This window comes from Macaca mulatta, chromosome 12 (assembly GCF_049350105.2).
Source record: "Macaca mulatta isolate MMU2019108-1 chromosome 12, T2T-MMU8v2.0, whole genome shotgun sequence".
NCBI lineage: Eukaryota > Metazoa > Chordata > Mammalia > Primates > Cercopithecidae > Macaca > Macaca mulatta.
Window position 1 is genome coordinate 75,756,721 of NC_133417.1, and position 10,749 is coordinate 75,767,469.

Genomic DNA, 10,749 nt, shown 5'->3' on the forward strand with positions numbered 1-10,749 from the left:
TCAACCAGGCTGGTCTCAAACTCCTGGCCTCAAGCGATTCCCCCCATCTTGCACTCCCAAAGTTCTGGGATTACAAGCATGAGTCACTGTGCCCAGCCCATTCATTGTGTGTTCTTTACAGCATGTATCACTGTCTGAAATGCTTGTTTAATTGTTCATTTCATCTTCTCCCTACCTGCCAGAGAATGTAACACCCATGAAGTAGGACTTTATCATTTTCCTCATAATATCCCTAGCAACTGGACAAGTACCTGGCAAATAATAGAACATATATACCAAATGAAGTGAAAGTTAATGGAAATATTTATATTATTTCATAAAACATTTACAAGACTTATACTTCTTATTTATCAATCTATTTTATTGTGCTGATTCTGTAGTCCTTGTTGAATCTCTGTCACCTTCAAATTAGGTTGTAAGGTAACTGTCTTAGTCTGTTTTTTGTTACTATAAGAAAATACCTGAGGCTCAGTAATTTATAAAGAAAAGAGGTTTATTTAGCTTATGGTTCTGCAGGCTGGGAAGTTAAAGATTGAGCAGTGCAATCTGGTGAGGACCTCATGCTGTTGCCACTCATGGCAGAAAGTAGAAGGGGAACAGGCATGTGCAAAGAGATCACACAGCAAGAGAGGAAGCAAGAGAAACCAAGGAAGCCAGACTGTTATAACAACCCACTCTCATGGGAACTAATCAATTCTTATGAGAGTAGGACCTCACTCACCCCTGGCCCCCAAATTAATCTATTCATGAGGGATTCAACTCACCTGCCTGACCCAAACCCCTCCCACCTCCCAACTTCACCACATACTGGGGATCAAATTTCAGCATGAGTTTTATTTTGTTTTGTTTTTGTGTTGTTATTGAGACAGGGTCTTGCTTCATCACCCAGGCTGGAGTGTAGTGGTGTGATCATGGCTCACTGCAGCTTTGAACTCCTGGGCTCAAGTGATCCTCCTGCTTCAGACTTCTGAGTAGCTAGGAATACAGGCACATGCCACCATACCTAGCTAATATTTTTAAAAACAATTTTTGTAGAGACAGGATCTTGCTATGTTGCCCACAGTAGTCTCAAATTCCTGGCCCGAAGTGATTCTTCCACCTCAGCTTCCCAAAATCCTGAGATTATAGGTGTGAGCCACTGCACCTAGCGCAACATGAGTTTTGAAGGGGGCAAACCACATATAGACCAAAGCAATAACTGAGGTAAAAGAAAACTATTCCTAAGTAATTTGTTTACAAATGTGCCAATCTGATTTGAGGTGAAGCATTTTGAATTTTTATCTTATGTCAGTACAGTGTCACAACATATCCAGAATGCTTGCAGCATTGCTTATTCTTTAGGCATTGCTTATTCTTGTGGCCTGTTAACATTCAGAGTAAGGAAATCTGTGGCACCAATTCATAGGGATGACCAAAAGAAATGAAGATGGATATGTGTAATCCTCTAGTTACCCTTCTTATTCTACAGTAAACTCTCAGGGCTTCATGCATAAATAACCAAATAGCATCAGAGGTCTGCCTGACAGATCTCAGGAATTACCTGTTCTTTTCATTTTCATTTGGGTTTAATATTCATTCCACCATGGGAAAACCGCCATATCTCAATCTGATGATGCTTACCTGATTAAGGAGAACCCTCTATAAGAAGTTCATGGTATACCCTAAAGCTGACATTGAAGACTAAGTAAGTTACAATGAGATTTTAGTTGTCTTTTAAAGGAACAGGGAAGCTTTGAGGAAGAAACTCTCTAAATAAAAAGCCATGATATCACAGGCCATGTTATAGCGACATCTAAGAATTTATGAGGTTTGTTCATTCAGGATCATCAGTACCCCCTGTCCATACTCGTCATCCTACTTGCACTCATTAATCAATTAAATGGTAAGGTATTGGCATGACCTGACAATAGGCATGTGTGTATAATAGGTACATAGTAATAATAGCTAAAAAATAATCTGCAAATTATTGTTTACATTATTTAACCTACTTGCTTCTCACAGTCATCTGAAGAGCATGCCATTATCCCCATCAATTACACAAACTGAATTTGACGTAATTGAGGAATCTAAGGTTAAATATTGGCTAGAATGTTGGAATTCAGATGAGGAAACTGAAACTTAGAGATGCTTGGTTATGTCCCAGTATGAAAGATTTTGTGAACCTTGAACCCAGTGTTCTTTGCTACCTCACAAAGAGCTAGCCTCTAGGAACTATTTAATAAGTCTGCCAGTGAGTTATGTCTGTGTAGACAGTTCAGTTCCAGACCTGTGCCTTCTTCAATAACTTTACAACACATTGTCATGATGTTAATGAACCCAAATATCCAATAGTGTGAGAATATATAAGAATGCCTACTCAATAGACTTCAGAGGGGAACCCACTGAAAAAGTTTCATGTATTCAATAAGGATTTTTTGTTTTTGTTTCTTGTGAGACAGAGTTCACTCTTGTTGCCCAGGCTGGAATGCAATGGTGCAATCTTGGCTCACTGCAACCTCCACCTCCTGAGTTCAAATGATTCTCCTGCTTCAGCCTCCCAAGTAGCTGGGATTACAGGTGCGTGCCACCACGCCCGGCTAATTTTTGTATTTTTAGTAAAGACGGGGTTTTGCCGTGTTGACCAGGCTGGTCTCGAACTCCTAACTTCAGGTGATTTGCTTGTCTTGGCCTCCCAAAGTGCTGAGATTACAGGCATGAGCCACTGCACCCGGCCTCAATAAGTATTTACTGAAGGCCTTGTAGGTATTCTGTAGGGAACAAAACCCAGTCTCTGCTCTTAAACAGCATTGTTGTTAAATACAGGGTGATAAACTCTGCCATTGTGGGAGTCCTGGGCACTAAGGGAGCATGTGGGAGGGCAGGAGAGACACCTATTCTATTCTAACCCATTCTAGGCATCCAGGAAAAGCACTTAGAGGGAAGTGAAGTGTAAGCTAAGAAGGTAGAGGAAATGGGAATCAACTGTAAGAAAAGGGTGTGTAGAAGATAGTCTGAGTAGGGTAACACAACTTGCAAAGGCACAGAGACACAATCTGAGTTCAGAAGTTAAGCAGGTAAGGTTGGATTATAAAATGAAAATGAACCAGTTAAGAGTGGAGAAAGATGAAGCTACAGTGATAAAAGATCTGGGTGATGGAGGGTCTTAGAAGCCATGTTAGGGTTTGAACTTTATCCTTAGAGTAATGGAGGCATTGAATGACTTTAAGGAAAATAATTGTATTTTAGAAAGAGCATTCTGGTAGCCAGGTAGAAAAGACGTCTTCTTAAACTACACATTATGATCCATTGGTCAGTTATGAAATCATTTCAGTAAATCACAAATACCTAGGGTTTTACAAAATTAAATACATAGAATAGAAAATATCAGCATATAGCCAGGCGTGATGGCTCACGCCTGTAATCCCAGCACTTTGCAAGGCCAAGGCGGTCGGATCACGAAGTCAGGAGATTGAGACCATCCTGGCTAACACGGTGAAACCCCGTCTCTACTAAAAAAAAAATACAAAAAAACTAGCCGGGCGAGGTGGCGGGTGCCTGTACTCCCAGCTACTCGGGAGGCTGAGGTCGGAAAATGGTGTGAACCCGGGAGGTGGAGCTTGCAGTGAGCCGAGATCGCACCGCTGCACTCCAGCCTGGGCAACAGAGCGAGACTCTGTCTCAAAAAAAACAAAGAAAGAAAGAAAGAAAAAGAAAATATCAGCATATACTGCAAAAGAGTATGGCAAGTATTGTTTTATGAAACTTGTTTCAGGAGTGTGTATTCCCTAGACCTTGATGAGAAATGTATTTCTTCCTATGGATCTCCATGAAAAATAAAATTTTAGAGTACAGAGAACAGACTAGAGTTGAATACAGACTCTAGCAGTTCAAAATTGTAACCTGAAAAGAAGTAGTAGCAGGGAGATGTAATGGAAAGGAGGGGTTACTCTAGAGGTAGAAAGAATTGGAAGGAATTGGTGATAAAGTAAATGTGGTAATGAGGTAGAGGTCAAGGATGACTGTCAGTGGGAGGATGAGGTATATGGTGATGCCAGCCCCTAAAGACAGGAACACAGGAAAGCAGCTTTGTTGAAGAAGATGGAGGTTCACTTGCACAAGTTGACTATGGGAAATGTATTAGTATCTTATTGTTGCTACAAAAAATTACCACAAACTTTGTGGCTTAAAAACAACATAAGTTTATAATCTTATAGTTCTGGAGGTTCTAAGTCCAAAATGGGTCTCACTGGGCCAAAAGCAAGGTGTCAGCAAAGCTGCATTCCTTCTGGAGGCTCTAGGAGATAATCCATTTCCTTGCCTTTTCCAGCTTCCAGACCCCACCTATATTCCTTGGCTCATGGCCCCATCTCTCCTCCTTCAAAGCCAGGATTGTCTGGCCAAATCCTTTTCATGCTGCCATCTCTCTATTCTCTCTCCTGACTTATTCTTCTGCTTTTAAAGATGCTTGTGATCACCTCGGGTCCATCTGGATAATCCAAGATAGTCTCCCTATCTTTTTTTTTTTTTTTTTTTTTTGAGACAGAGTCTTTCTCTGTCACCCAGGCTGGAGTGCAGTGGATGGATCTCAGCTCACTGCAAGCTCTGCCTCCCGGGTTTACAACATTCTCTTGCCTCAACCTCCCAAGTAGCTGGGACTATAGGTGTCCGCCACCTCGCCTGGCTAGTTTTTTGTTTTGTTTTTGGTTTTTTTTGTTTGTTTTTGTTTGTTTTTGTTTTTGTTTTTGAGATGGAGTCTCGCTCTGTCGCCCAGGCTGGCTAGTTTTGTGTGTTTTTTGTTTTGTTTTTTTTTTGAGATGGAGTCTCACTCTGTCGCCCAGGCTGGAGTGCAGTGGCCAGATCTCAGCTCACTGCAAGCTCCGCCTCCCGGGTTTACCCCATTCTCCTGCCTCAGCCGCCCAAGTAGCTGGGACTACAGGCGCCCGCCACCTCGCCCGGCTAGTTTTTTGTATTTTTTTTAGTAGAGACGGGGTTTCACCGTGTTCGCCAGGATGGTCTCCATCTCCTGACCTCGTGATCCGCCCGTCTGGGCCTCCCAAAGTGCTGGGATTACAGGCTTAAGCCGCCGCGCCTGGCCGAGTCTCCCTATCTTAAAGTCAGCTGATCAGCAAGGTTAACTCCATCTGCAACCTCAATGCCCCATTGCTATGTAACCTAACATATTTGCAGTTTCTGGGTACTAAGATGTAGACATCTTGGGAGCAGAGGGGTGCATTATTCTGCCTAACTCAGGAAGTATTGGGTAAGTGTTAACTAGTGTTCATGGTAGGAAGCTTAAAAAAGACACTTGGGCTGGAAATACACCTTTATTAGGAGTCATCAGTTAGAGATAGTAATCAAAAAAACAGAGTGGAGGACCCATGGAGACGGTGTAGTCCAAATAGAAGAGGATCAGGGATAGAATTATAATGACCACCAACATTTAAGTGGCAGTCCATGAAAGAGAAGTGCACATAATAGACTGAGAAAGAACAACCAAGAGGAAAATTGGGAAAGCAAATATAGGGGGCACTGTTGGTTTCCTACTCAGCAACTATCCTTTTCCCTTTCTTTGCAAAGACAGTCCTGATTCTGTTCAGATATTCACTCCCCACATACATAGCCATGAGACCCAGCCAACCAGTGCCTGGCATTTCTCTGGTGACTGTTATTGTTCCCGAGATGGACATGTGACCTACTTGTTCTAAAAAGATCGAGGACTTTATTTCATGATTGGGAGGAGATGTTCCTCCATTCTTCTGGTTAAGAACCAGGAAGCATGCTGCTCTAATTTCTGCTGGCAGTTATCTCATGATCATGAGAGAAGCTAATCTTAGGAAGAAGCTGACGCTGTGGATGGGAGAACAAAAAGAACCTAGGCTCCTGATAATGCTCAGCCACTGAATCGACCGGACTGGGAGCCAGCCCTCTGAGTTTATGTTATGAGATAAGCTTTCTTATTGTTCAAGCCAGTTGGATCAAGGTTTCTTTTACCTGCTGCCAAAAGGCTCCTAACTGATATTGAGCAGCACCACAGAAACCCAAAAAAAGAGTTTCAAGGAGGCTGCAAAAACCTGCTTTGCCCAAAGTCGCAGAGAAGACAAGTAAGATAAGAACTAAAAGGGTAATTGGATAGCAACAAAGAGGCGGTTGGTGATATTAGGGAAAGCTGTGTCAGTTGAGTGTGGATTGGGGGTGCTGTATTTCAGTGAATTTGAGTGCATTGGAGGTAAGGAAAAGGAAAACAAGGAAAGAAAAAAGATGAAGTATCATTGGAAGACATAAGGTAATGGAGTATTATTTGTAAAACATTTAAGCATGTTTACCTGGACAACATGGCAAAAACCATCTCTATAAAACATACAAAAATTAGCTGAAAGTGATGACACATGCCTGTAGTCTCAGCCTGGGAAGCTGAGGCAGGAGGATCACTTGAGCCTGAGAGTTTGAGGCCACAGTGAGCCATGATCTGATTTTGCCACTGCACTCCAGCCTGGGTAACAGGGAGACTCCATCTCAAAACAAGCAAACAAACAAACAAACAAATAAATAAATATTGATGAGCCTGAGCCTGTTTAATAGGATGGATGATAATAACAGCTACTGATAGCCTGTTATGTGTTAGGCACTAAGCATTCAGATGTTAATGTTTTAATCCTCATAACACCTGTATGGAATAGACGTTATTATTCCCAATTTACATAGGAAGAAAGTGAGGTGTAGAGAGGTAGAAAGTAACTTTCTAATGATCACGTACTTGGGAACTGGCAGATTCAAGTCCAGGTCATTTTATTCTAATACCCCACCCTTCACGCTATGGCTTCCTCCCTAAGAGGCCAGTGGAGAGGAACAGATTGAAAAAAGGGATAACTTACAAGGCATTTATCTAATACTTTAGAAGATCCATGTAAGGGAACCTTAATACATGGCAGTGTTTAGTTGAACCACTGCCCCAGCAGTCCAAGTGTGGAATCAGAGCTGTGTCTCCTCTTCTCCAGTATTGGTCCTTTCATAGCCTTCAATTACCCTACATTATTTTATATACTAAACAAGGTGATAACCTGCCTTTATTTATTTTTTTTTTTATTTTATTTTATTTTTTTTTTTGAGACGGAGTCTCGCTCTGCCGCCCAGGCTGGAGTGCAGTGGCCGGATCTCAGCTCACTGCAAGCTCCGCCTCCCGGGTTCACGCCATTCTCCTGGCTCAGCCTCCCGAGTAGTTGAGACTACAGGCGCCCGCCACCGCGCCCGGCTAGTTTTTTGTATTTTTTAGTAGAGACGGGGTTTCACCGTGTTAGCCAGGATGGTCTCGATCTCCTGACCTCGTGATCCGCCCGTCTCGGCCTCCCAAAGTGCTGGGATTACAGGCTTGAGCCACCGCGCCCGGCCTATTTATTTATTAATTGAGATAAGATCTCACTCTGTTGCCTAGGCTGGTGTGCAGTGGTGTAAACACGGCTCACTGCAGCCTCAAACTCCTGGGCTCAAGTGATCTTCCCACCTCAGCCTCCTGAGTAGCTGAGACTACAGGTGCACACCCCCACCCCTGGCTAATTTTTTAATATTTTGTAGAGACTGGGTCTTGCTATGGTGCCTAGGCTGGTCTTCAATTCCTGGCCTCAAGGGATTCCTCCCACCTCAGCCTCCCAAAGTGTTACGATTATAGGTGTAAGTCACCATGTCCAGCCTGCATTTACTTTAATTACAATGTTTATTTCCCTTTAGCTTGGTCCTGGTGGACATGTAAGATAGACGTAACTGTGGTATTTGCCTGAAATATTGATGTTGGTCACGGGGGAGCACGTGAACAGAGCTCATGGTACCAGATGTGAAGTCAAGCCTATGGCCACTGGAAACATTGTGGAGTTTGGGGCAAAAGTCCTATACCATAAGGTCTTGAGAGTTCACAAGAGGCAAGTAAGATAAGGCCTCCAAGCCCAGACTAAAGAGTATAATGGTCTTTCTGATTGTCTCTCCGAATAAGCCCCCCAGTCTCATAGGATATGAGTTATAATGGAGCAGGGGGAGAGTATAGAGCTTGGAGGAGCTTGGAAAGTAAAGTATTGGGAGAAGATATTGGCTTGCATAGCCTGTTCAAAATGTACCTTTCTGAACCAAGAGACAGCTTATGACACATATCATGGTTGGTTCCCCCTATATCCATTCCACCCCAGATGATAAATCTAAGCTAATCATAGTAATCCTATCCCCTTTGCTACTAGTTATTGCTAGGCATGGGCAGAACTACACCAATATCAGCTGATGAAACATCAGCAGGAGTTGGATATTAACAGGAAGCAATGGAGCCCTCCTGGCTGCTGGCGGCCATCTTAGAACCAGGAGTAGGCCTCATGCTGAAGCCAAGGCTAAGGGCAGCAGAGCACAGCGAAAAAGGAACCTGGTCCTTGAAGACATTTTCTCACTATGTAAAACAATACATTTTCTTGCTATTTAAACCATTTTGCTTCAGATTTTCTATCACTAGTAGCTGAGAGTATATCCAATGTATCTGCCACAGCACAATGATAATGCCAATAACATCTCCTAAGACTGTGTAAGTCAAACTGGATGCTTAGGTTGCCCTCAGGTCCCCAAGAGTTCATGGCCACTCAAAGCCAAGGAAGAGGAATTGGTGGGTCCTTCTGTCACTCAGGATAGGCAGAAATGTGAAACTGGTTAAAATGGTTATCTCTGGGTTGTGCAATTGAGGGGAGATAGGTAAGAAGAGTTTTACTTTTCATTTTACGCCTTTTATTTATTCCCTTAAAATTTTAAAATCATGGGCATATATCACTTTTATAACTAAAAACTTTTTTATTGTAAACCATACATAGAATGCAATTTATCATTTTAAGTATTTTCAAGTGTATACTTCAGTGGTATTACGCACATTTACATTGCTGTGCAACCATCACCAGCACCCATCTCAAGAACTGCTTCATTTTCCCAACTGAAACTCCGTCCTCATCAAACAGTAACTCCTCATTTCCCACTCCCACTAGCCACCATTCTACTTTTTGCTTCGATGAATTTGACTACACTAGGTACTGCATATAAAAGGAATCATATATGTCATTTTGTGACTGGTTTATTTCACTTAGCATGTCTTCAAGGTTCATGCATGTCATAGCATATGTCAATACTTTATTCCTTTTACTGCTAAATAATATTCCACTGTATGCATATGCCACATTTTGTTCATCTGTTCATCCACTGATGGACATTTAGGTGGTTTTCACCTTTTGGTTATGGTGAATAATGCTGCTATGAACACAGGTGTACAAATATCTGTTGGAGGCTAAAACCTTTTAAATTAAGCATATACATGGGGTAGGGGAAAATATGGGGGTGAGGGGTTACTGAAAATGCTAACCATGGTTGCGTTTGTGTGATGAGGTTATTTCCTTTTTCATCATTCTAAAGACATAAGCTTTCTTTAGCAAGCATATATTACTTGAAAGGAAAGAAGATGTACATTTTTTGAAAGAAAAAATCTTTAAAAGAGAATTAAGGTAAAATTGACCTTAGGATCAGAAAAGTTAACGTAAGGAAGGAAATCAACATTCATGGAGTATACAATTATGTGAGGTGTTTTAGCAGGCCTTAGTACTCTTTCTGGTATGATGGAAGCTTTTAATGAGGATAAATACTAATAAATAAGCCAATAAATAGTTCATTAAGTACAGGGGGAAAAAAATCACCTGAGATAGAAATTTGCTTATTTTCATAAAATATTAACCAGTAGTACATTTACAAATTGCCTACCCTGATGACTAATTGGATATTTAAGCAGGATTAATTGCAATCCATCACAAATAGCCCCCAAAGTCCCTGTTTTCTTAGGATTTATGATGTAGTTCCTGTTGCTGCACAACAACATGTATTTTAATACTGAATTTTCATAAGCTCCTCCCCCTGCTTTTTAATACTTCAGCTATTTTGTAACAAGGCTTTTGGTGTCCCATGCTCTCAGGTCCCTAATGTATCTTTATCTCTAATAAAGATTATTCTAAATGTCTTTCCATAAAAAGACTTGCTTGAAAGTAACTATTCTTTTTTTTTTTTTTTTTTTTTTTTTTGAGACGGAGTCCCGCTGTGTCGCCCAGGGTGGAGTGCAGTGGCCAGATCTCAGCTCACGGCAAGCTCCGCCTCCCGGGTTTTTACGCCATTCTCCTGCCTCAGCCTCCCGAGTAGCTGGGACTACAGGCGCCCGCCACCTCGCCCAGCTAGTTTTTTGTATTATTTAGTAGAGACAGGGTTTCACCGTGTTAGCCAGGATGGTCTCGAACTCCTGACCTCGTGATCCGCCCGTCTGGGCCTCCCAAAGTGCTGGGATTACAGGCTTGAGCCACCGCGCCCGGCCCGAAAGTAACTATTCTTTAAGATGATAGATTTCACAGTTCCCTGCCTACCACTGGACAATATGTTAAGAGGAAAATCTCTTTCCCATCAAAACAGGCACCAAATTCAGTTTCTTCCAATTGGCATCAGAAGAACCCAACTAAAGGTGGGAGCAGAGTATTTTTTTTTTTTTTTGAGATGGCGTCTTGCTGTGTTGCCCAGGCTGGAGTGCAATGGAGTGATCTCAGCTCACTGCAACCTCCACCTCCCAGGTTCAAGCGAGTCTCCTGCCTCAGCCTCCCAAGTAGCTGGGGTTACAAGTGCGTGCCACCACGCCTGCCTAATTTTTGTATTTTTAGTAAAGGCAGGGTTTCACCATTTGGTCAGACTGGTCTCTAACTCCTGACCTCAGATGATCCACCCACCTTGGCC